This window comes from Trachypithecus francoisi, unplaced genomic scaffold (assembly GCF_009764315.1).
Source record: "Trachypithecus francoisi isolate TF-2019V2 unplaced genomic scaffold, Tfra_2.0 Lachesis_group16, whole genome shotgun sequence".
NCBI classification, from domain to species: domain Eukaryota; kingdom Metazoa; phylum Chordata; class Mammalia; order Primates; family Cercopithecidae; genus Trachypithecus; species Trachypithecus francoisi.
In genome coordinates this window covers 59,213,053-59,238,849 of record NW_022681461.1, presented here as the reverse complement: position 1 = coordinate 59,238,849, position 25,797 = coordinate 59,213,053, and positions in this window count along the sequence as shown.

Here is a 25,797-nt window from a genome sequence, read left to right as displayed (position 1 = left end):
CCAATGGCATTTGAATATCTGCAGTGGTGGCAAATGTGTGGCATCTCTCTCTCACAACATGAACTAATGGATTATTTCTTGTACTTAATGTTTTTAATTATTTAGAATATCTTATTACATTGTTCAAAATTGGCACTCAATAAATATTAGCCAGACTCTGTTTTAGAGATCTTATAAAACTTTCTCTTTGGTGTTGATCTGTTCTTTATTTGGTCTCTGTCTATCCAAGACCAATAAACCTATGACTAGCACTGGAAATCACATCATATTAAAAAAACTGGAAATTGTTAAGACTGGAGACAATGCCATGCCAATTAATTGGCATGTATTTTGGAATGCTTGGAAAGTTATCAATAATTTTAAAATTGTTTTATTTTTTCATAATTGATATGGAGATTTTGAACAAAGGCAAATACAGAGTTTTAAATTAAAAAACAACTTTTAAGGTTGTGGTGTCCTTATTGGTTGCTTTCCATTGATATTTGTTTTATACTTTTGTTTGAATTGTTTGAAATCAGCATAAGCCTGGGTAGTTATCTTGTTGCCATATTTTGTTTTAATTTATCTAGCAGCACTTCCTACCTATTTTAATCGTACGAACTAGAAAATAGTTGTTTTCAGAAAAACACTGGGAATAACTAAATAATATTACATTAAATTTCCTTACACTATTTTTAAAACATTTGTTAGCTTTTTATGAACCATAAGAATATGCTTTGAGATCCATTTTATTGCCAGGATATCAAGTAGAAATGGGTATAAACAAGTCAGTTTACTCAAATTTGATTATATTAGTTTTTAAAGTAATTTACAGTAATTACTAGCAATTAAAATATTTAATTATTATAATCATATATTTTGTACACTTTATTGTAGTTATTTTAGCCATCTGATGACTCTTTCGTCTGTTGCTTGTGCTAAAAATCACTAGATTATGATTCAACACTGCTCTTTAATAAGAAACATTCTTAAATATTTTTAATTTTAATGCATTTCTTAAAGTATGAAGTTGATAATGAAACTGATGAAGTACAATCTTGTAAAAATTGAAATGTATACTTTCCCATTTTCAGATGATATTACATACCTAGACTACTGCATTTACAAGGCAAATGAGATAGGATTAATTTATATATATGTACAGCAGAGTTTTCATTTCAATAGAAAATATATTTGATGTATTTTCAACTTAAACACCTAATGACATACTGCAAAGTTATAGTCTGAAACCTGTTTTTTAAAATTATATTAGTGTTGGCAAGGGCTAAAGAAAATTAATAAATTCATTTTGTTTCTAATTTGGAGCTGTTAGATATTTCTATGAACTAGGCACAGGTTGGATTGAAAAATTTAATGACAGAGTGAACAACCAGAGGTTCAAATATAAATAGTATGCTTAGAGATTAAAATATTACCAAAATATAGCATTCTAGATTTTGATTTTGCTTATCAACAGATATCAGCTTAAAGAATTGTATTCTTGTTTTCTTATAAGTTGCAGTGGGAAAATATGATTCACTTCACAGGAATTTGATTTATAATTGTTTTTGCTCAGTTCTCCAGCAGGGTGATCCATGTGTATATATTCATTTCTAAAGATGTAATTAGAATTTCAAAATTATCTATGAAAGTGAATTGATTGTGAAGGAACATTTTATTGTAGGACTGTGATGCAGCAGGGAGAGTACTGGACCTGCACTCAGAAATCTTGGTTCAGATTTTGGCTCTACTTTTTTGCTAGCTTTGTGAGTTGGTACAAGGAACTTAACCTCATTTGAAACTCTGGGGAGACAACAATGATTTCTCTGTCTGTAGTTGAAATTTGTGTGTATATAAAAACCAAATGAGGGAGTCTATGTGAAAACCGTTTAAAGTTATAAGCTACAATTTTATTATCATTGTCATACACAACAATTTGCCATTTTTATGGTCTTTCTTGTGGGCCAAGGGCTATGCTGTGTGTCTTATCTAATTTAATTCTCAAAACAGCTATATTCGGTAGGCATTGTTAGCAGCCCTATATGATAAATGAGAAAATTGGTATTGCCTAGAAAGTGGTGAAGCCAGGATGCAGACAATCTTTCTAAAACCCCTGACTTTAGCTAGTGTGCCTCCGTATATAATGTTACTTTTAACTCGTTGCTTAATGCTAAGATATTCTGGAAATGAAGTGTCAACCATACTAATAATGAACTATCTTAGTGCAAATGCAGGTCTTTCCAATCATTTTAGAAGTATTACTGATGGCTAGTATCCCAGAAGAACAGCAATTTTCTGGATCTCTTGACTTTCTGGGGAGTTATTTTAATTTCATTTTTTACATTAGTTATAAAATTTCAAGTTTGACAAGGGTGAGAAAGTTGTTAAGTTTCAGTGTGTTTATATTAATCCGTGGTTCTACATATGTGACCTGAACCATTCCTATTTCATCATGTAGATGCCTTTATGGATCACTTAAAATAATAAATGGAAGTCGCATTTCCTTTGCTTTATTTATTTATTTTTTTTGGTGACATAAATTGCAGCATTGACAAACTGTAAAACTGAAGAAAAAGTGGAGTTATAGAGCTTAATGGTAATTTAAATGGAATTGTTAAAAATAGTAATAACTGATAATTTGTATAGGTGTTGGTTATCTACAGTTTGAGAATAGTCCGTAAAAGTGTTCTTGAAGTCTGTATAGTTCAATTTACTCATTTTATTAATGAGAAAATTGGAATGTGAGAAATAAACTAATTTTTCCAAGGTGAAATGGGAACTTATTATCGTAATTTGGTTGTGTTCAAAGAGGGGTGAAAAAAAAAGTGATTGACCTGGAAAGTTTGGTTTGGGCTAATGAACACGAACATACATCACGTTTGTTTTTTAAAAAGGCTTCAGAAACTTGGTCATTTGATGTTAAGACTTCCACATAATCTAGTGGCCTTTTTTGGATTACTTTTGGCAAAATCAGCTACTTTTGAGATTGTGACATATGTGTAGACCTACTTGAAGATATACTTTGGTTCTGTGGTGTTTGGAAATGCTGCAAATCATTATTTACTTGGGATTATGAAGCATCAAGATGTTGTGAAAGGAGCACTTGTCATGGAGAGGGAAGACTGAAGTTTTCCCAATTCACTCTACTTTTCTAAGCACCATTTGTAACATGGAATACACTCTGCTTTGTCTAAACTTCATTGTCTAAATCCCACTTCCATAGTCTAAATTAAAAGGAGAGATTATACAAATGCCCTTTGCAAAATGTAAATTGATTTTTTTCTTTTTATGAAGGTTAGCTGTGTGATATTAGAAGGTTATCATCTTTAAGCATTCATTCTTCCTATCTCATGGGGTTGCATATAGTTTAAGCAATGTGTTTAAAGTATGTAATGTCTTTGGACATGATACGAATATGTAGCAGATGGAATGCCTAAATTGCCCTAGTTTGTTATATTTCATTGTATCCATGTCTCTTACAATATGATTTGCAATTTTTCCTGTCAAGAGGTGGAATTATTTCCCACCCCTTGAGACTTATTTTGTTCCATAGAGTGCTACCTTAGTGTTGAAAGGCCTAGCATGTTCTGTACTCTCTTTTGGATTCCTGCTGCCACCATCAAGATATGCCTGGAATTACCCCAGAGGTAAATGAGACACCCTGTGGAGTAGAGCCTAGTCATAGACCAGGCAGGCCCTTACCGGTCTATACTGGATGTATGAGTGAACACAGTTGAGATCAGTTGAGCTGGGCCAAGATCAATGGGACTTCCCAGCTGAACCTTGAGAGTCTGTTTAGACTTACGAAAACAACAACAAGATTATTATTTTTAATCACTATGTTGTGGGGGTGTTTTGTGACAGCAACAGCTAACTGATAGCACATGCAAAAAAGTAATGGTAGGTATTATTTTTATTATGGTTTCCGTATATGTAATAAACTTTATGACAATGGTTACTTATATTTGGAAACATTTATTTGGGTTTCAGTGTAAGGTAAATTTTTCTAGCTTTTCACTAAATCCGTTCTCCAGACAAAACCTGAAAGACAGCGAGAGCAAGAGAGAGAGAGAGAGGAAGGGAGGAGGAGGGAGGAGGGAGGGAGGAGGGAGGGAGGAAGGAGGGAGGAGGGAGGGAGGAAAGAAGGAAGGAAGGGAGGAAAGGAGGAAGGGAGGGAGAGAAACAAAGGTAGCTAGAGGGATTCTTGCTACATAAAAATATTCAAAACATAAATGCATGAAGTATAAGGTAATGGGTAATTGATTCAACTACCTAAATTGGGAGATGTGGCCCCCTTCTAGACAGACATATATACTCTGAAATTGTCTCATGCTTTAGTCATCAACCTGAATAATGATGCTTGGAAGCAGAAGCATCCTCCCTTCTACTTCTTCCCCCCTGTAGATCATGAATTTAATGTGCTTTAAAATATATTTACTTGGCAGCCCAGTAAAGACATTAACTAAAACATATAGCATGACCTTGAGAACATATTATGTGACACTCCCTGAGAGTCAATATGAAATTTTTTTTTTAGTTTTTAAAACAGATTTTTTCTTCTTTCTTTATTGTGAACATTTAACCAATTGCAAACACAGCTGGCTACTTTCAGTTTGAGGAAAGTCTTCAACATAAAAGGGATGTGGTTCACTGAGCTTGCCCTGTTCAGATTTGGCATTTAAACAGTTTTTATGACAGCAGAGCACAGTCAAGCAAGAATGTTTCCATATGAAAGTATATACTTGTCCAGTTATTTTCTCTATCCTTGTTACTCACGTGTGGTGCTTTAGATAAGAGCGTGTTCCTTCACTGCAATCTTCTTATTAAATTAACTTTATTTTCAAGAAGCTCTAAAGATGAAAAGCACTCCGGATGTTAAATATCATTTAAATATTATATGAAGTGCATCTCAAGTGTTAGATTTGTAGGTAGCAGGAAAAAAAAAAAGAAACAGGTAGGCAGTGTGAACGGAAGACTGAGGGGGCAACTTAATGTCAGGCTTAAAATTTTGGAAGGCTGCTTTGTGTAGCATCTCAAACAGCTATTCTCTGTTGGCATGAGGGACTTTATGTGAGCAGAACATGAGGAAATGGCATTTAATAGCAGCGGAAGAGACCAAGGAAAAAATAATTTATTCTTTTAACATAAATAAGACATGTCACTGAGTGCCTACTGGGTAAGGCCCTGTTCTAAGTGCTCAGAATAGAGGAGTGAATGAAGCAGAAAAAAGTTCCTGCAGTCCGTCTGGTAACTATCACTTCTTTCTCGGATAATAATTTAGAGACTCCAAATTCTTGTGTTTTAACCTCAGATCTACTTCTGGCACCTGACCTTGCCCTTACTTTTGGAACTCCAAAATAAAGATGAAGGTACCATGGACACTATCAAATGATGCTGGGGAATGTTACTGGCACCATCTGGCTGATCTTCCAAAGTTCTGAGTTGTCTCCACCCATGACTTCAGTTCTTCATGTGATCAGAGAGATGTTGGGACATAGTTCTTTCACTGTTCATTGAAGATTTACTGGTTAATTTTTTCATTCAAAAGGGTATTTCTTTGGGTAAATGATTTCTTAGCTTACTCAAACAAAATCTCTTGTCTCTGGGCTGTGGCAGTTCATCTCTTTGTTGCCATAGAAAATAAAAAATTAATTGCCCTGGCATTCTAGATCCTATTTTATCATTTACAAATTCTCATTCCTTTTCTTTTATTTTCTTTCCAGTAATATAAGCATACTTCACATCCTGGATTTATTGTTTGTCATTTGCTACTTTTATTTTGCATTGTTTTTTTGCCCACATGCAGGTTTTGCACATATTTCTGTCATGAATTTCTTAGTCTACATATCCTAAGTGGGTGTCACTTTTTTTTTTTTTTTTTTTTTTTTTTTTGAGGCGGAGTCTCGCTCTGTCGCCCGGACTGGAGTGCAGTGGCCAGATCTCAGCTCACTGCAAGCTCCGCCTCCCGGTTTACGCCATTCTCCTGCCTCAGCCTCCCGAGTAGCTGGGACTACAGGCGCCCGCCACCTCGCCCGGCTAGTTTTTGTATTTTTAGTAGAGACGGGGTTTCACCGTGTTAGCCAGGATGGTCTCCATCTCCTGACCTCGTGATCCGCCCGTCTCGGCCTCCCAAAGTGCTGGGATTACAGGCTTGAGCCACCGCGCCTGGCTGGGTGTCACTTTTTATTCATTGAGATATGAAGAGCTCTAGTTTTATAGCTCAGTATGTTTGGATGGTCTGCTAATTTTGGTGGATTTTTATCTCTTCTTTAATCTACCTCCTTGAAGGAATGATTTAAAACTGTAAAATCAGTTACACTATTTTGTTGAAAATACGAAATGCTGTAGAGTTGTCTCCTGATGCCATGTTACTCATAGCCATCGATGAGTGAGTCACAGACTAGATTAGTGGAAGGAAGGAAGGAAACAAATGAAAAAAAAATCTATAGATTTACTTCTTCATTTCTTTCCTTGGCTAACAGGTGGAATGCTTAAACCAAATAAGATTAATCTGTTGGCCCACCTTTGATTCACTTGCTGGCTTTGTGATATGTGAAGGTCATTGGTTAGCATTTCTCTCTGTTAAGAGAATTAGAGAACTAGTGAGTTTATCATTAGTCATCCTGGGAAGAGCCAGTTTTAACATCTGTAGTAATTGCTTTTTCCAGCCTGGCCTCTCAACTTAATTTTTTTTTCTACTAGTTCTAACTCAGGCTTTGTTCTAGGCTTGTATTTATTATTAATCTTATATATACCTCCTGCCTAAATCTTACCATACCTAACACTTGGATCCTACGTCTTGGTTCCTGCTGGGCAGGTTCCTATCAATGAGGCTCTTTTTTTCTAACTTATTGTTAATTCTAATCTCTGACTAAATTAGAGCTATGTTCCTGAAAAGTATGTTCCCTGTGATGTTTTGTAAATGAAATCATTTTAAGTGCATTGTGGGTACTTGCCATTTAAAGACTACAGGTCATATGGTGTTTTATAAAATGAAAGCCTTTTGCAAGGCAAATTATGATACTCACCTCAAAATACGTCTTTCTATTTCTTTCTATATTCTGTATAACAATTTTCATAGGTGGGCACACTCAGGGCCACCCCCATGGTCATGTAGGCTGTGTACTATGCAACTCCAGGGGGTGTCATTCACAGAGACCATAGTGTCAGCAGCCCTCAAAACTGCATGGAGTCTGGCATTTCAAATATTTATTTTTTTCTTTCTTTAACCTGACTTTAATAAGCTAATTACTCATTAATGTGTTTGTTTTTCTTTTGATGTCTATGGTAATTAGTAGATAGCTCAGCTTTTTTTTTTTTTTAAACTCAGAGAAATAAAAATTCAACATAGAGGCTGTTTTGTCTGGGCTGTGTGGTATGTCACATTGGCTGGCTCTAAAATCCTGTGGCCTGTCTCAAGAAAGTCTGTTGCTTGATTTCTTTGTTAAGTATATTTCTTGATATACTTTGTTTCCTACTACATCAGTTTATTTCAACTTCAGTTGCCTCTTCTTATTTTCCTTCTAGGATTGTTTTTGGATTCTCACTAAGCTCAAAGAATCCTTTCAACTTGTTTTCTGGTCCTCATATTGTCATGGAAGCTAAGAAAACTGTAGTGTCTGACTGACATTTATACTTTTTATATGACATTTTCCAAGTAATAAATCATCAAACATGAAACTGCTGGAAATATTTTTTCAAATTTAAAGTTTGCTATATAAATAGTTTTAATTCCTTGATGATACATAAGTGATGGAGTCAACTTAAGCACCACAGTAGAAAATATAATTTTAATAATAAAGCCACTTTGTGTTAGAATGTCTACTCTTTTCTATAAATAACCCATTGGTGGTATTCACAGTAACTCCATAAGGTCAACCTTTTGCTTCTATTTCATAGATAAGGAAACTACGCTTCTTGTACATATTATAAATTGTTCAAAGTCACACTACTAATTAGTGGCAGAGCTGGTATTTGAATACACTCTTTGTAATTCCAAAACTCATTCTTTCTCTCACACCTTGCTACTATATAAATGATGTCCAATTTTTAATACACATAGCAGTTATTTTCCCATTGAGAATACAAAGTATTCTTTCAGCATATGTTGATCTTGCATTTAAGGAGTAAATTCTAACCAGAACCACCATGTTAGGAAATTAATAGAATAGATAAAAGCCCAACCAATTTTACAATTTTACATTGTTTTGTTGTTGTTTGTGTTTGGTTATTCTTTCTTCCATTTCTTCCCTTGCTGTTAATTTGCAATCTTGGATATTGTAGTCGTAAGTCATAATATCATTAAACACTTGTACCACTGATTTTGCTTTGTTTGCCTATTTTCCCTTTAGTTGTTATTTGATAGAAATGAATGAGATGTTTTCAGATACTTCAGCATTTCTAAACTGCTTTATAATGAAGAAGTGATTCCTTCATGGGGAGAAGGTATGTATAGGGGAACATGGTTTAGAAGCTTTGAAAAAGTGTGTGAGCACATATAGGGGGAGCAACCTAGAGACACAGGACATCTTTTTTATCCATGATATTTGATACTGTAGGATGATTAAGAATGTAGGAGAGACATATAGGTTTATATGGCGTTTTGCCTACTACAGTAGTCTAGATTTTAGAATTATTGGTTTCTGGACCCATTGTTAACTTGCTTAAGCCAGGATAATGTCTGTAAGGAATAAAACATAGAAGGATATACATTCCTCCAAGCTTGAAAATATATGTGCCTCGCATGTGTAATGTGGGAAACTACCACTTGCTAAAGGGTCTAAAATCTAATAGATGCATATATGCATTCCTGTTCATGATAATCTTGTTCCACAGAGCCACAGGTTCCAATAGTCATTTATTGATGGGGTAGAAAATGGAAGACAAAAATCTACCAGATACTCTTGTTGCTCTCCATTGTCATGTTTATGTATGTGAAAGAGGCAGGGGACAGAGTGTTTTCCTTGGTGCTGAGATAAATGAATGAAATTGCGGTTATAGGTCACCCCATATGCCATCCTTCTGTACTTTACTGCTGCCTTCCTCCTATCAACCTACTTACTGATCCTTTTGCATTTTTTTATTCACTCAAGTTCATGGAATAAATGTGTTTTTTTCAATAAAGCCTATTTAACTGAGTTGCTCCCTTCTAACTGTTATCTAATTGAATTTCAAGTTTTGATTTTGAAACTAAATCATTGTAAAACTTCAGAAGTTCATATTATAGTAATGACTTGAAAATATAATGTGGAGTTTTGTCAAGGACCCACTTTATTCTATATTTTAAGATGTTGTAACTTACTGTATTATAAGCTATCATGGAAGTATACTGCAAAAATATACATATTTTTAGAATATATATATTAGGGAATTAATAGCACATATAAGCACTCAGAAATAAGTGCTCAGGGGTCAGGCGCAGTGGCTCACGCCTGTAATCCCAGCACTTTGGGAGGCTAAGGTGGGTGGATCACCTGAGATCAGGAGTTCAAGAACAGCGTGGCTAACATCATGAAACCCCATCTCTACTAAAAATACAAAAATTAGCCGGACATAGTGGGGCACACGTGTAGTCTCAGCTACTGGGGAGGCTGAGGCAGGAGAATCGCTCGAACGGAGGTTGCGGTGAGCAGAGATTGCACCACTGCACTCCAGCCTGGGTGACACAGCAAGACTCTGTCTAAATAAATAAACAAATAAATAAATAAATAAATGCTCACAATGACAAGGAACTAAGCATTCTATATATTCCTTAGAGTCCTAGAAAGATATCTAGGTTAATTGAGAATGCAACTGTGTTTTTGGGGGAAACAAGCCTTCCCGGGACTATAAACAGTGATACTTGTCCAGAAGTCCACCTTGTCACCCTGCTTTGCTTAAAGGCCATGAATAATAGAATCATGGAGCAAGGAGTGAAACATATATATAAAATTACAGTAAGAAGGAACATTTTATCATGTTACTTTCATAGTAAGTAAAGACCAGCATCTTTAACAAGGTCTCTTGGCCCTAAGTGGTTTAATTATTACCTGTCTCAATAGCCTCAACCAGCTCAGCCTATATCCCTTTGAGTCTAGCCACAGAAGCCTTCCTCTGGTTAATTAATTAGTTAATTAATTCTTCTAGAGATGGGGTTTTGCTGTATTGCCCAGTCTAGCCTGAAACTCCTGGGTTCAAGTGGTCTTCCTGCTCACTTCCATTTCCTGAGTAGCTGGGATTATAGGCACTCAGTACTGAACCCAGCTCCTCTGGTTTTTCTAATTGTTATAATCCTTTCATCTTCTGGGTTTTGCTGTTTCCTTTTCTCTTCCTGGTGGCTCTAGCTCTCTGCTTAGTTAATTCCAACACATCCTTTAAAACTCAGCTCAAAAGTTACTTCTTTGAGGAAGTTTCTCTTCACTGTCATCAGAGGAAGATTCCTTCCCTATGTACATAGTTTCCAAAATGTCTTGTATAGCTCATAACAATTTGTGTGCTCAACAATGGAAGTTATACATACATTTGGTTGTTGATTTTTTTTAACTGTCTTTTTTTTTTGGCTACAGTATAAGATAATGAAGGTGGTGATGACTGTTAACTTGGTTCACCAACCGTCTCCTCTATGCTTAGTACAATGATAACATGTTATTGGTGCTTGGTACATACTTGTTAATTGATTGAATGAGCAAATAGATAGATAAATGTATGAATGTATAAATAAATTCAAGGCCAGAGCAATGAAGAGAGAATAAGGGCTTAGACTAGGGAAAAAATGCACCTATAATCCCAGCACTTTGGGAGGCCTAGGTGGGCAGACCACTTGAGGTCAGGAGTTCGAGGCCACTCTGGCCAACATGGTGGAACCCCATTTGTACTAAAATTACAAAAAATAGCTGGATGTGCTGGTGCATGCCTGTAATCCCAGCTTTTTGGGAGGCTGAGGTGGGAGAATTACTTGGTCCCAGGAGGCGGAGGTTCCAGTGAGCTGAGATCGCACCACTGCACTCCAGCCTGGGTAACAAGAGGGAAACTCCACCTCAAAAACAAACACACAAAAAAACAAAACCAAAAACAACAAACAAAAGAAAAGTAATAGGAAAAAAGGAGCAGAGAAAAAAAAAATGGAAGAGATAGAATAGAAATACCAAAGGTGGAAGAGAAGCTGAGAGGTAATGGTGGAAGAAGATATTTAATACTTGTAAACTGTTTAGAGAAGGATATGATTATAAAGGTGTGGAGCTTGGTGAGAAAGAAGGGGTCAGTTTTAATGTAGCCAAGTACTGTTTCTCTGTCAGAGAATCTGGGGACAATTTTCAACATGATGATACTGACACTATATTCGTCACTGTTCTTTGTAGGGCCCTTAGGAGATAAATCCCTTTTATCCTCAACCTAAATATTCCAAGAGACTAAGAATACCTAAAGTATTATGGTTTTGGGAAAGAAGGATCAACGTCATGATTAGTGGAAAAGAAACTAAGAAGTAAAAACATAAAATCTTTTTAAATATTATTTTTTAAGTCTTGGATTTGGGATAAGATTTGGGTAATGGTTTCACCTCTGGGGACAAATCCATGTTTTTTTCTGGGTTCCTGAAGATTGTACATTTTGGGAGCCTTCTTTAAGAATGCTAATACAAATTAGATACAGGACTTTGTGAAAAGTCAATGAAAATAAGGCTCCTGAAGTTTAACTACAATAAAATTTTGACTCTGCTCGGGCATGTTTTTCTGGCTGTGCAAATTTTAAAAAGCACATTAACTTCTTTAAACTTCAGTTTCCTCTTATATAAAATGGGACAAACTATAAATTCCAGTGAAAGATTGGTCTGATTTTGTAAATATATATTCTATTGGGAAACATTATTTGTAATCTAGAAGTGCTATAAAATTAGTCATAGCTGTGATTATAATATTTACTAATTCATTTATCTTTATGGCTATACTTATTACATCACATTTTAAGTGGAAGAAACAGGTTATTACCTTTTTAGTGTAATATTTATCCTGAAGAACTAAGACTTGCTGACTTACACTTTAATGCTTTGTTCATTGACCCTCATTTATTTGTGGTGGTCATGCTCATTAAGCATTGAGCGTTTATTACATCTGTGCTGGGTCAGATGTAGACTTTGGCCAACTGACTGACTAGGGCTAAAAATACCCAATCCTTTTCGGTGTTGCTTAAACTTTTCTCTTGATTCAAATTCTTGTCAGTTAAATGATAATTTTGTTTTCAGAGAAAGGAATTATTTGATAACTCCCTTTCTCTTACTGCTGCTGGTTCTTGTCAGTCTGTCAGAAAGCAAAAGTAAAAAAGTTGCATTGAAACTTATAGAAATTTCATTTATGTTTTTCTATACCATCTTTACCTTGATAGTTGTCTTGTACTTCCATACTTCCTAGTGCATTGCCTAGGGGCTGAAATTCTTACAAATTATGATATTTTTACTTCTTTCTTAGATGCTCAATTTCCTGCACAGAATGTAATTAGATAAGCTCTTTTTTGTGAGCACAACTATAAGGAGAGACACACAAGATTAAGCACAGTTTGCATAATACAAGCTTCATACCTGCCTGAACATTGGAGAGAAGCTCCATGCTCTTCTATTCTTAGCACAACTGTGATTGTGCGCATGTGTAGGGGACAGGGATTGTAAAGAGGGAGAACAAAGTCAAAGACAGAAGAGAGAAACACATGTCCTCACCGTGTGTCTATTATTTCACCACCTTCTCTAACTAGCTATCTTTCAGTTATTAGCTCAATTTCAGTATCAACAAAGGACATCTGTCTCTGAAATCACCAAGATCTGTCTGGTAGCAGGATCGGGGGAAAACAAGAGTGAGAGAAGATAACAGAAAACACTGTGTGGAGGCAAGGTGACCTTTGGTTAGTTGTCTATCTTCTCCGAGCCCAATTTTTCTCATGTATAAAATGGGAATAATCATAATTACCCAGTGGATTGTTACGAATATTAAATGTGATAATATGTTTAAAATGCCAGAAACTTCCTAGGTGCTCAATAAATATCTGTTTATTTCATAAAGACAAAGGATTTTTGGATGGAGTATGTGCAGGTTGAGGGCTTGGTGCCAGCCTGAGCCGAGCCATAAGATGAACTCAATAAGGATTCCTGAATAAATACCAAGATAGAGGGACTGCTGTCTGTGGTTTACTGCTTTGTCTCTGTGAAATTAAGCATGGAAAAATAAGTTCAGAGAAAAAGAAAGAGAAAGTGGCATGCTGTGATAAAATAATTTAAAGATTTACATTTAAAAAATATTATTTCCTTTGAAGTCCTCAGATATGCTTTTTTAAAAAAAAATTATCGACTTTGGGAGGCCGAGGCGGGTGGATCACGAGGTCAGGAGATCGAGACCATCTTGGCCAAAATGGTGAAACCCTGTCTCTACTAAAAATACAAAAATTAGCCAAGCGTGGTGGTATGCACCTGTAATCCCAGCTATTCAGGAGACTGAGACAAGAGAATCGCTGAACCCGGGAGGCAGAGGTTGCAGTGAGCCAAGATCGCACCACTGCACTCCATCCTGGGCGACAGAGTGAAACTCCATCTCAAAAAAAAAAAAAAAAAGAAAAAAATTATCTCAGAGATATGATCTAAAGAAGTTGGTTATGAGCAGGCTCTGAGCACTCTGTGAGATGCCACTATTTAATGTTGCATTTTAGAGCAGGTATACAAAGTGTTCAATAAAGCATGCAATCTTCTAGAAGCAGTGAAACCACAACAGAATTAGGATTCTATATAGTAATATTTTTATATCAAAAAGGATACTATAAAATAGTAGTCCATTGATGCCAATGACTAATGAACACTGAGATATGTTGTGCCTTTATTTATTTCTTTAGTTATTTATTTAAAGATGGGGTCTCGCTCTGTAGCCCCGTCTGGAGTACAGTGGTGCAATCTCGGCTCACTGCAACCTCCGCCTCCTGGGTTCAAGCAATTCTCCTGCCTCAGCCTCCTGAGTAATTGGGACTACAGGCACACTCCACCATGCCCAGCTAGTTTTTGTATTTTTAGTAGAGATGGGGTTTCACCATGTTGGTCAGGATGGTCTCTTAACTCCCAACCTGATTATCCCCTCGTGTCGGCCTCCCAAAATGCTGTGATTACAGGCTTGAGCCACCGCACCCAGCCCACCATTATTTTAATGAAAGGCTCAGAGAACTAAAAGATCCGACACAACTAAGATTCAAACCCTGGTCTGCCCATTCCATAACTACTACACTGAACTGTTTTAGATTTTTAAAAAATACATTTTAAAAGTTATCCAACAAAATTTTCTTTGCGTTTTAGCCAGGTTCTTCATATACACGTAGACAGCATAGGCATCCGAATTACATCCTGACATGTATTTATAAACTGGTGTCTCTTGATCCTGTATCCAGGCCTTTGTGAACTTTATTTCCACATAATTATTTTGATTCCATTTAGTCATGGTCAGCAAATAGGAAACTTCAATAGACTTTTAAATTTTATTCTTGATAAATAATTGATAGGTTTTTTCCCCATAAGCCATAAAAGGGAAACTTCATGTGACTGCATTTAAGATTATATATTTTCAAAAGCTTAGTCGAAAGTCTTCCATTGAAATTTCTGTTAAGTAGTTTTTAAGAAATCTGTCTAGACCTAGGAGGTAGCATGAAATGCTATTCATAGAGTTATATATTTTTCTATAGACATAACATAAAGGTTTGAGAACAGTCAGACCAAGTATATTTTCCTCTGTTCTTCAGTTCAAGAAAATTTGATTTCACTTTTTCACAATATGGTCCACATGAAGGATGCCAGCTGGTAAAACTTACTTCTTATTTATCATCCGTGCCTTAGGGAGGATAAACGATGAGACCCAGGGAGAAAATGAAAACACATGGCATACAGTTTTATTTCAAACAATGTGAAACTTCAAAAATATAGTGTGAGATAGATCATCATCTTTAATTTCAAATGCTTGTTCAAAACAAGGAAAGCGAGTATCTTTTTACATTAATATTTTTTTTTTAGCAAAGCATGATCTCATTTTGAAAAAGTTTTCTTAGTTATCTGTTATCTCAGAAATGTAAAATTTATGCTCTCTTCTATGTTTAATAGTTTTTTATAAACAACATGGTAAATCCTTTGTGTATTTGTTTTCAATTCTAATTCCTAGGCACAGTAAAACACACATGTATTGAAGGGAAAAATATTTTTGAAAGAATGGCAGAATATGAATAGTCTTAATCCTTATGCCAATGTTGTAAAATAAGGTACAAATTTACTCTTATTTTCTGAGATTTTATTTTTTGCCTTAGATGAATATTCTCATGAATTACATATTTATAATTAATTTTAATGATTGTTTCACAAATATGTATAGGCCCTTTCTGGTTTATCTGTGTCAGTAGTTTTATTTGAGATTTTAAATTAGACCTCATTCTTTCTTCATGACACTTAATTTCTCTTTAAAAGAATGAGATTAACGTAGCCACTGTAGTTTAGTAAAATTAATCTCACACTTGGTTTTCCAATGGCATATATTTAAGATGAAGAGACATGCAATTTGAGGAAATTGCTGGAAATATTTTTCTTCGTAATCACCTTTGATTTTTCTTCTCCTACCACATCAAGAAACCAAATCTCACAAAGATGAGAGCAACTGAATACAAGGGACTTGCTCCTACATAGCAGTAACTTGCTGTTAGTACTATGGTGTAAATTGGTAAATCCTTTGTCATAGCTTTTACTTTACAGTAATTCTAGTTTTCTATATGCCATGTGTATGAAAGGAAGCATGTCTATTGATGTTAATATAAAGCTAAAATGAAGCATGCAGGGTTGGAGAAACTCTAACGTGATTACTACCGCATTATAGGTAAAACTTTCTTATTCTTTATTTCCAGAAATGTCAACTGAGTTGAATCTTGGGGTAGTAGTCAGGACACTCTATTCCAATCTTCATTCAACTTTCTCCACCCACTATACCACAGCTGCACTCAAAGGTTGGGTGAAAAGATAATTGCATAACTGTTCTTCACCTTATTTATCTAGCTATAAAATGGAATGAAAATATAGCAGAGTCACGTGGGGTAAACATCTTCAGATCCCAAATTGTGATTTTCTCAATTGAGATTTGAGACATGCTTAATAGAATAACATTATACTAGACTGATTAGACTAAATCAACCCAGAAAATATGAGATTGTATGATACAGTGTTGTGTGTGTATGTGTATGTAGGTATAAGGGTTTGTGAAGAGAGACTACTACTCTTAAGTACAGAATAAGGCTGTACATGTCAGTCTAATTAAGTACAGAATAAGGCTGTACATGTCAGCAGAAAAAGGTCAAATTTAATTGCCATGTAAATAAGTCATGGATGGTCCATGTATTCAGGTATTCATCTATGGATCTTTTTTTTCTGATTGTTTTCAATAAAGATTTGTGAAAGAAGAGTTTAATTACAAGTAGTAATAGTTAAAACACATTGATGTCAACTATATATTCTCTGTCATTAAATTGAATTACAGTCAGTGGCACTAAGGAGTTTGTTTTTCTTCTGTAGTTTTGCATTGTTTTATTTATATTTAATTTCCGTGATTGTTAAATGTTTTATAAGTGACCAAAATTAAAAACCTAATCATTTCATGACATATTTCTCTCATGTTAAGACAGTGCTGTCTGAACCCAGAGTTCTTGTTTTTAATGACTTAGTCTGACTAAATAATGCTATTCAAAGGATACATTAATTTAAACAAGTCTTAAATTTCCTGGGAATAACTTTGAGTTCTGATTGTAAGTAAACTGAGGAGAGTCATCTCTGATAATTCGAAATTAATGAGACCACTATTTGGGTGGGTTCATATTAGCACAAGTGGATAGATTAACATTATCTATGATTACTAAATTATTACAAAACTGGCTATCGTCCTTTATTACAGCATTTATAATAAAAATGAATAACTGTATCAAAAATACTCCAACCATCATTTTATAATTCTGTCAAAAATCTGTCAAGATTTAAAAATAGGATTTACTTTTTGCAAGTACATTACATTTAATGAGTTTAGGCATAGTCCATAAATACTTTCTCACCTGCCACCTGCCTTTTGGTCAAGTATACACTGTTTTATTAATTTTAAAGAAATCAGTAGTATTTTCTCATTATAACAACTTTTATTTGAAAGGAAAATGAGCTTGCTTATACTTTTGTATGTTTATTACATAAGTAATACATTAATATGTATTATAGAATTCTCAAAATGTATTTTTAATAAAGAAATTGAATTTCTACTTTCTCATTCAGAGATAAGAACTGCAACCTATTCATATGTATCTTTGTAGTACTTTTCTATCAATTATATAATGTTGGGATATATCATATTAAAAAATCTAAATATAGTAGATGTTGTATTGCAATTCTGCTTTTTCTTCAATATATGTGGAATATTTTTCCTCTAAGTGATATTCCTCTACCTAATTATGTTGAATACTGAATTGTATATTGAATATACAATATAATGAATATTATATTGAATATATTGAATACCTGTTTGATATTATATTAATGAATCATTAATATATAATATGTATAAGTAATGAATCATTACTTAAACTTCCTTTGAATGATCATTTATGTTTATTTCCAGACTTTTGCTATTACAAGTTATTTAATATTATATATAATATATTATAGTACATTCTGCAAATATGAGAATATTTGAGTATATCAGTATATTTTCAAAAGCAACTGACAAAAATCCAAATACCAAGATGCCAGGCCGGGCGCGGTGGCTCAATCCTGTAATCCCAGCACTCTGGGAGGCCGAGACGGGCGGATCACGAGATCAGGAGATCGAGACCATCCTGGCTAACACGATGAAACCCCGTCTCTACTAAAAAATACAAAAAACTAGCCGGGCGAGGTGGCAGGCGCCTGTAGTCCCAGCTACTCGGGAGGCTGAGGCAGGAGAATGGCGTGAACCCGGGAGGCGGAGCTTGCAGTGAGCTGAGATCCTGCCACTGCACTCCAGCCCGGGGGGACAGAGGGAGACTCCGTCTCAAAAAAAAAAAAAAAACAAAAACAAAAAAAAAACAAAACAAATACCAAGATGCCTAAACAAAGAAAACTAAACTATTGGCTATGCAGAGAAGTTTCTGTTGTATACAAGTTTAAAGTATGGAAATATTCAAGTTCCAAGACTTTAAATGTCTCTGAATCTTTGTTCTGCTCTCCTCAGTGTGAGGCTTATTCTCAGAGAGGATCTCTTCATATTCCAGAAAACATGCCCTCTGTTGGTTTGGGTTTATGTGGTCCTTACAAGTATGAACTTAAATGAGACTGTTTAAGGAACCATATGCAAATTTTCGGAACCATGTGCAAATTTCTCAGTAGAACTTTACTCACTTTTGTTATGTGCTTAGCTTTAGGCATATTCAAAAAAAGGAGAGGACAAGGAATCCATAGTACTTCGTGTCCAGTGCTACAATTGAGACCCTTTGCTATAACCAAACAGGATAGAAGAAGTTCTTCAAATAAAAAAAGACAAAACAGTAAAGAAAAGAAAGGGATTATTAACATTTCAAATTTTGGGAGATATAGCCAAATTACACTTCTAAAGCAATTTGTACTGCAACTAAAACATGTGAGATAGTTTCTCTGCATCAAACCAGGACATAACGTTAGTCATTTGAATTTAATTCACTAAAGAAAAACGTCATATTTATTTTATTTGTATTTTTATTTAATATTAGTGGAGTTTTGTATTATTTTCATGTTTTTTGGTCATTTATATTTCCCCTATGGAGTTTATTTTGTGTTGAGTCACTTGTCTTTCTTACATTAATTTTCAGGAAATATTGTATATCATGAATAATAATTCTCTCTTACATAGGTAACAAATATGATTTCTAGTCTACATGGTATCTTTAAAATTTGTATAATGTCCATGATATAGTATTCTTTTTCTTTTTCTTTTTATTTTAGTTTTATAGATTTGGGGGATACAAGTGAGTTGTGTTACATAGATATATTGCATAGTGGTGAAGCCTGGGCTTTTAGTGTTTACCTGAATAGTATACATTATACAAATAGGTGGATTTTCATCTTCCTTTCCACCTTTTATAGTCTCCTATGTCTGTTATTATACTTTGTATGTTGTGTGTACCCATTGTTTAGCACCCTCATGTAAGTGAGAACCTGTGGTTTTTGCCTTTTGTTTATGAGTCATTTCACTTAGGATAATGGCCTCTGGTTCCATTCGTGTTGCTACAAAAAACATGATTTTATTCTTTTTTTAATGACTGAGTAGTATTCCATGGCATGTATATATTCAACATTTTTAAATCCAGTCATCCATTGATGGACACTTAGGTTGATTCTATTTGTTGAAGAATGCTGCTATAAACATATGAATGCAGGTGTCTTTTTGACATGGTGATTTCTTTTTCTTTGGGTAGCTATCCAGTAGTAGGATTGGTGAATCGAATATTAGTCCCGTTTTTAGTTCTTTGAGAAATCTCCATACTGTTGTTTTGTTTGTTTGTTTATATATAGAGTCTTGCTCTGTCGCCAGGCTGGAGTGCAATGGCGCCAACTTGTCTAACTGCTTGAGCCTCCCAGGTTCAAGCCATTCTCCTGCCTCAGCCTCCTCAGTAGCTGGGATTACAGGTGTGTGCCACCACACCCAGGTAATTTTTGTATTTTTAGTAGGGATGGGTTTCACCATGTTGGCCAGGATGCTCTCAATCTCCTGACCTCCTGATCCACTGCCTGGGCCTCCCAAAGTGCTGGGATTACAGGTGTGAGCCACCACACCTGGCCCATAATGTTTTCTGTAGAGGTTTTACTAATTTACATTTTCACCAACAATGTATAAATACTCTCTTTTCTCCACATCATCGCCAACATCTGTTGATTTTTGACTTTTTAATAATAGCCATTATGACTGCTGTGAGATAGTATCTCACTGTGGTTTTAATTTACATTTTTCTGATGATTAGTGATGTTAAGTATTTTTTCATATGTTTTTTGGCCGCTTGTATGCCTTCTTTTGAAGAATGTCTATTTGTGTCTTTTGCCCACTTTTTAATGGGAATTTTTTTTCTTGTTGGAATGTTGGAGTTCTTTGCAGATTCTGGATATTATCCTTTTGTCAGATGTATTGACACAGTCTTTTTATCACCTTTGATTACCGCATACTTCTCACAAAGGCTTGCCTCTTACTAAGAATATTAAAATAGTCTCTAATATTTCTTCCAACACCTTTGAAGCTTTTTAAAAACAGAGTTTTGGGGCTGGGTATGGTGGCTCACCCCTGTAATCTCAGCACTTTGGGAGGCTGAAGTGGGCGGATCACCTGAGGTCAGGAGTTCAAGACCAGCTTGGCCAGCATGGTGAAACCCCAACTCCACTAAAAATGCAAAAATTAGCCAGGTGCGGTGGTGCATGTCTGTAATGGCAGCTCCTCGGGAGGCTGAGGCAGGAAAATCACTTGAACCCGGGAGATAGAGGTTGCAGTAGCCAAAATGACGCCATTGCACTCCAGCCTGGATGCCAAGAGTGTCTCAAAAATGAAACAAAATGAAACAAAACAAAAATCCAGAGTTTTAAAAGCTTATATCTTTAATATTTAAAAACAAGACAATGATGACATATTGTAATACATGCTTCAATAGATAAGTAGGCAAATAACTATGCTTTGGCTGGTACTAGGGAGCCAACTAAAGTTTCCTGTGGAAAGATATCACAGCTATTCCTTCCTAATCATATTCATCAGTAAGGAAGTATCTATCTTAATAGTGTCATCTGGGGTCCACTTTCTTTTCACCTTTCTGTTTCACTGCCCTCACATACTTGCTTTTGTTTTCCAATTTAACTCCCCTAAGTCACAAGTGCCAAATTTCACGTCTTCACTTGATGGTGTCCAAAATAAAAAGAGAGAAAATGCAGATGGTAGGTGACAGGATTTCCTTACATAAGGCTCTCTCCTTTATCAGCGAAAAAAATATTTTCCAGAATACTTCATATTACATTACCTGCTATATTTCTTTGGCCAGAATGGTATCTCACAACCACCTCTGCAGAATAATCCTAGGCAAAGGTGAGTGTGATTCCTATGATTGACTAAAATAAATCATTTTTCATGCCCTGGCCAGGGCGTTGCTACTTGAGCACATTTCTTAGCAAGGAAAATGTTTGACAATGGCTAACGAATGGGGAAATAATAGTCTATCACATCAAACATACAAGTACAATACTTTAAATTTACAAAGTTTTTTTCCCCCTATATTAGCTTATTTGGTTTATCTTACATTATATGAAAACAGTCTTCCTTCCAGTTTTAGAGATGAGGAAACTGAGGTCTAAAAAATTACATGATTGTCTGAGTATTACAAAACTGATAAGAGACATGAGGAAGTTTCAGTCAGGTCTTCCTATTCCTAGTTCAAGACTTTATTTGCTATAGATTGTCTATCATTAAAAAAAAGACAAATAAATATGTCTTTAAAACAATAAGAATGTACTAGTGGTTTTGGATATATAGATGAAACATCATTACCAGAATTCTAATTTCCTTTTTTTTCCTTAGGTGCTAAAGTTGTCTTGGGAGTAGCTAACCGCTATGGAGTTGCCTCTTGGTAGAAAGAAATGATGGCTATATAACAGGGTTCATAAGCCATTTCTCATGCAAAAGAAACTTGCAGTTATTAAAATAGGTGGAATAAGTCATTTTTCACAGATTGTTCTAAACAAGCAGGAAATATGAATTGGGTGGTTTCATGGAAGGTGTTCATTTTTATACAAATGAGATACGAGGTAAGACACCTTGTGCATCTTTTCACTTAGCTCAACAGTATGTGGTGAAGATTCTGTTGCTGTGCAGAATTCTGATGGCTTTAAGATATTGCCAGATTTTTGTTTTGTTTTTGGTCGTATTTTGTTTTCGTTTATCTCAATAGTAGAAAAATAGCAGAACAGACCTGGTTTTGTGTATAGTCTTTCTCTCAGATACTTCTCTCTTTTTTTTTTTTTTTTTTTTTTTTTTTTGAGACGGAGTCTCGCGCTGTCACCCAGGCTGGAGTGCTGTGGCCGGATCTCAGCTCACTGCAAGCTCCGCCTCCCGGGTTCACGCCATTCTCCTGCCTCAGCCTCCCGAGTAGCTGGGACTACAGGCGCCGCCACCTCGCCCGGCTAGTTTTTTGTAGTTTTTTTTTTTTTTAGTAGAGACGGGGTTTCACCGTGTTAGTCAGGATGGTCTCGATCTCCTGACCTCGTGATCCGCCCGTCTCGGCCTCCCAAAGTGCTAGGATTACAGGCTTGAGCCACCGCGCCCGGCCACTTCTCTCTTTTAAGGAGTATCATTCAGATGTTTTGCTGTTGTAGGAATTAATTCCAAAGCAATTTTGTCAATTTAAGCTCACAAGGCTTTGGTTCTTTCTTATTTTGTGATAATTCAGTACTAAGAACTTTAATGTCTGAGGATCACTTCTGGTGACAGTCAGTTTGACATGATGGTTCAGATAAACCATATTTAAGTAGGAAAACAGAAGTGCTACATTTTCTGCATTATGAATATTCTTAGTACCTGAGGTAATAAAAGATTATTTTCATAGATACTTACTATGTTAAAGTTATTTGATTTTATTCAAAACATTCTTATTCAGTAGACATACTGATTTTCAGAGATGTCAAATTATAGTTCCTTTGATGTTTTATGGCCTGTTCTTGAGTATCTGAAAAGTGATGAAGAATAAAATCCAACTTCAATTACTTGTTTATACTATACAAAATAAATAATTATTGTTTATGATATATGTTTTAGATTTCTTTATTTGCAAGGAATCAAGCAATTAGTTTTATAAATAAAAATTTCACTAATTTAGTAAGACACCTTCTGAAACTTTATTACAAACAAATAAAAGGGAACCTTCTTTCTCATATCTATCTTTTGGGAATTCTGTCTGCCTGCTTATATTTTTAGTATTTTATCCATTTCATGATTATAAGAAAGAGGGTTCAGTAATATGAGTATCTAAATGAATTTTGAGGTGCTGACAAGTTTAGAAATGATTTTAAGGTACCTATAATAAATTTAGAAATGACTCATGTGAGTGGATTTTTAAGAGTTCAACAAATTGGAGAGAATAGCTGAAGTTATGTAAGGAGTTTATAAAACATTTCAGTTTATCAAATGTGCTTTGGACTGGAAATTCCATATTACAGTATGAATTAGAACTAGTGATTAAAACATCCATTAATATATTATTAACATTTTCTAAAATACGACTTACAGAGTAATAACAAGAACCTTGTGTGTGTGTGTGCCTTGGACAATTATCTTCTCAGATTAGTTTTTCGTCTGTAAGATGATGAGCTGACTAGACAGGGTCATAAACTCAAATGCCCATTGTGGGCAAAGTGAATGAGGAATGGCCGAGACTCTATAACTGGAAAGTTCATGTTCTGTCTGAGATGGTTTCTCTCTTGCTCTCTCTGTACCTCTATACACACCTACTTGCTTACCCACCTAAATATTCTGGCTGAAGTAAAACATGTTTGGGAATTGAATTTAGCCAATGGGGATCCAAGTTGCAACTTCTGAACTAACAGAATAACTAAGGTCACATCCACCTTTAAAAAAATGGAATTTTTTGAGAAGAGGAGAAAAAGAAAAGTATATAAAAAATGGAATTTTTAAATAACCACATAAGAGAATCATTTATTTATTCTAAACGTCTGCTTGCCTAATTCATATTATCCTTAAAATTTGACACTGTGGTTGACTCCAAATTCTTAGCTCTGTTTGAATATTATAAGAGCAATTATTTTGATGAAATACATTGATTATATGTATATGTAATTATTAAACATATTACTTTACATATATACGTATGTACACACACAGACACATACACTAAATATACACAATTTTATTTATTTCCTGGAGAAATGGATCTTATCAGTGACTTTGCAGTAAGATAATATAGAACTTTTAAAATATAAAATGAACCTTGATATATTGTTCTGAAGAAAATCAGACTTCAAAGATCCAACGGAAAGGACATCTTCCATTACATGAGAAACTGGTTTTTTCCTTTGCATGATTTTTCATTTCATCCTTTCCTTTGCCTGATCAATTTTTTAAACTTTAATCATCAGTAAATCACAGTTACTTAATTTTGTTCTTTGTAAATACTTAGACTTAATGGAATAAAAAGAGTAGATCAATTTGACAAAGGATTTTTCTCTCCTGCAATTCAAGTTTCTTCTCCTATTTTATAGTCCTAGTAGTTATGAATCTTGAAAAGTTAAACCTGAGTGCTTAGAACTATTTAGAGAAAATCAATTATAGCTTATCCTAGGCTCAGGAGACAATATAAAATTCTGGTGATGTTCAGGTTTAAAGTTACACCTGGATCATTAAATTATGTTCAGTATCAAATCCGTGGGGGAAATGGTCAATTCTGGGTGATTCAGCTTACCACAGAGAGCCTGCATAAGCTTTTGAATTTACCAGAAACTCCATGAGTACAGACACTTTGCTCTTTTCACTGCCATATCTCCAGTGCTTTGAGTCATTATTCTCAATGCTTAGAACAGTATCTGGGACATAATAGTTAATAAATGTGTATTTAAAAATTATCAAAATAACTTTGGGAAAATATTTTAGGAACCAAATATAGATACAGATTTGATATTTATTAATACAGATGCCAAATATAAGTTTTCCCATTAAAAGCAAATATTAGTGTAAGGGAAATATAATACAAGAATTGAAAAATATTTTCTTAATCGTTTTTTGAACTATGGGATAAACATTTTGTTTTTCATTGCTGTAATAGTAATAACCAAAAGAAGTTTCAAAGGGTCAAAGAGATTTTCATTTTCTTAAAATTTCCAACAAAAATCTAAGAGGCTGAATTAGATATTAACCTCAGTTGTACTATTGAATTAAGTTGGCAATAGATAATTTTGATTAAAGATACCCTACTATAACTATTCTATAGTTATTAGATCAGTGAATAAATAAGTTAACTATAGCCATATTCACTTATTAGTGTCAGCAGTAAGATAATTATGGAATGTTATTTCATTCAATTATTATACTTTGCAGATACTGACACAAATGTGCATATATGCATGTGTGTGTTTGTGTGTGTGTGCATGTGTGTTATAGAAATTGACTGAGGCAGGTTATCTAGTTTTAATATTTGTAGAAATTCTGCTTCTTAATTTTGTTGTCTGTAATCTGCACTGCTTAATTATATTTTTCTTATTGTTACCCTCACCCCCCCAACCAACTGCACGTCATTTAAGTTCTGTTGACTTCTACTTTACAACTAATATGTTTCAAATAGTATCCCTTCATTAATTGATAACATTGTATGATTTTTAGTTATGAAAATAACTCACCAGGTAAGAGAAATGCTAATTTCAAAACAAACACCAATTCATATTTATATTGTTGTGTCCTCATTATTTTATTTCACGCTTGTAGAGCAGAACGGTGACTAGTGATTTGTATGTTATCTACTGCTGCGTCAGATACTATCCCCACTTAGTGACTTAGAAGAATGATTACTTGTGTTGCTCACAAATCTTCAATTTAGGCAGTATTTGGCAGAATGGTTTACCTTGGCTGGGTAACTAAGGTAAGGGGTGGATAATCCACTTTATGATAACTCACTCACGTGATTGGCACATTATGACTTAATATTGACTGGAAGCTCAGCTGGGGTTGTGGATGAGAGGCCTTGTTTTTTTTTTTTTTTTTTTCCATGTAGACCCCTTCGTTGACTGCTTAGTTTTCCTCACAGTTTGCTGTGGTAGTTTGCTTTCAG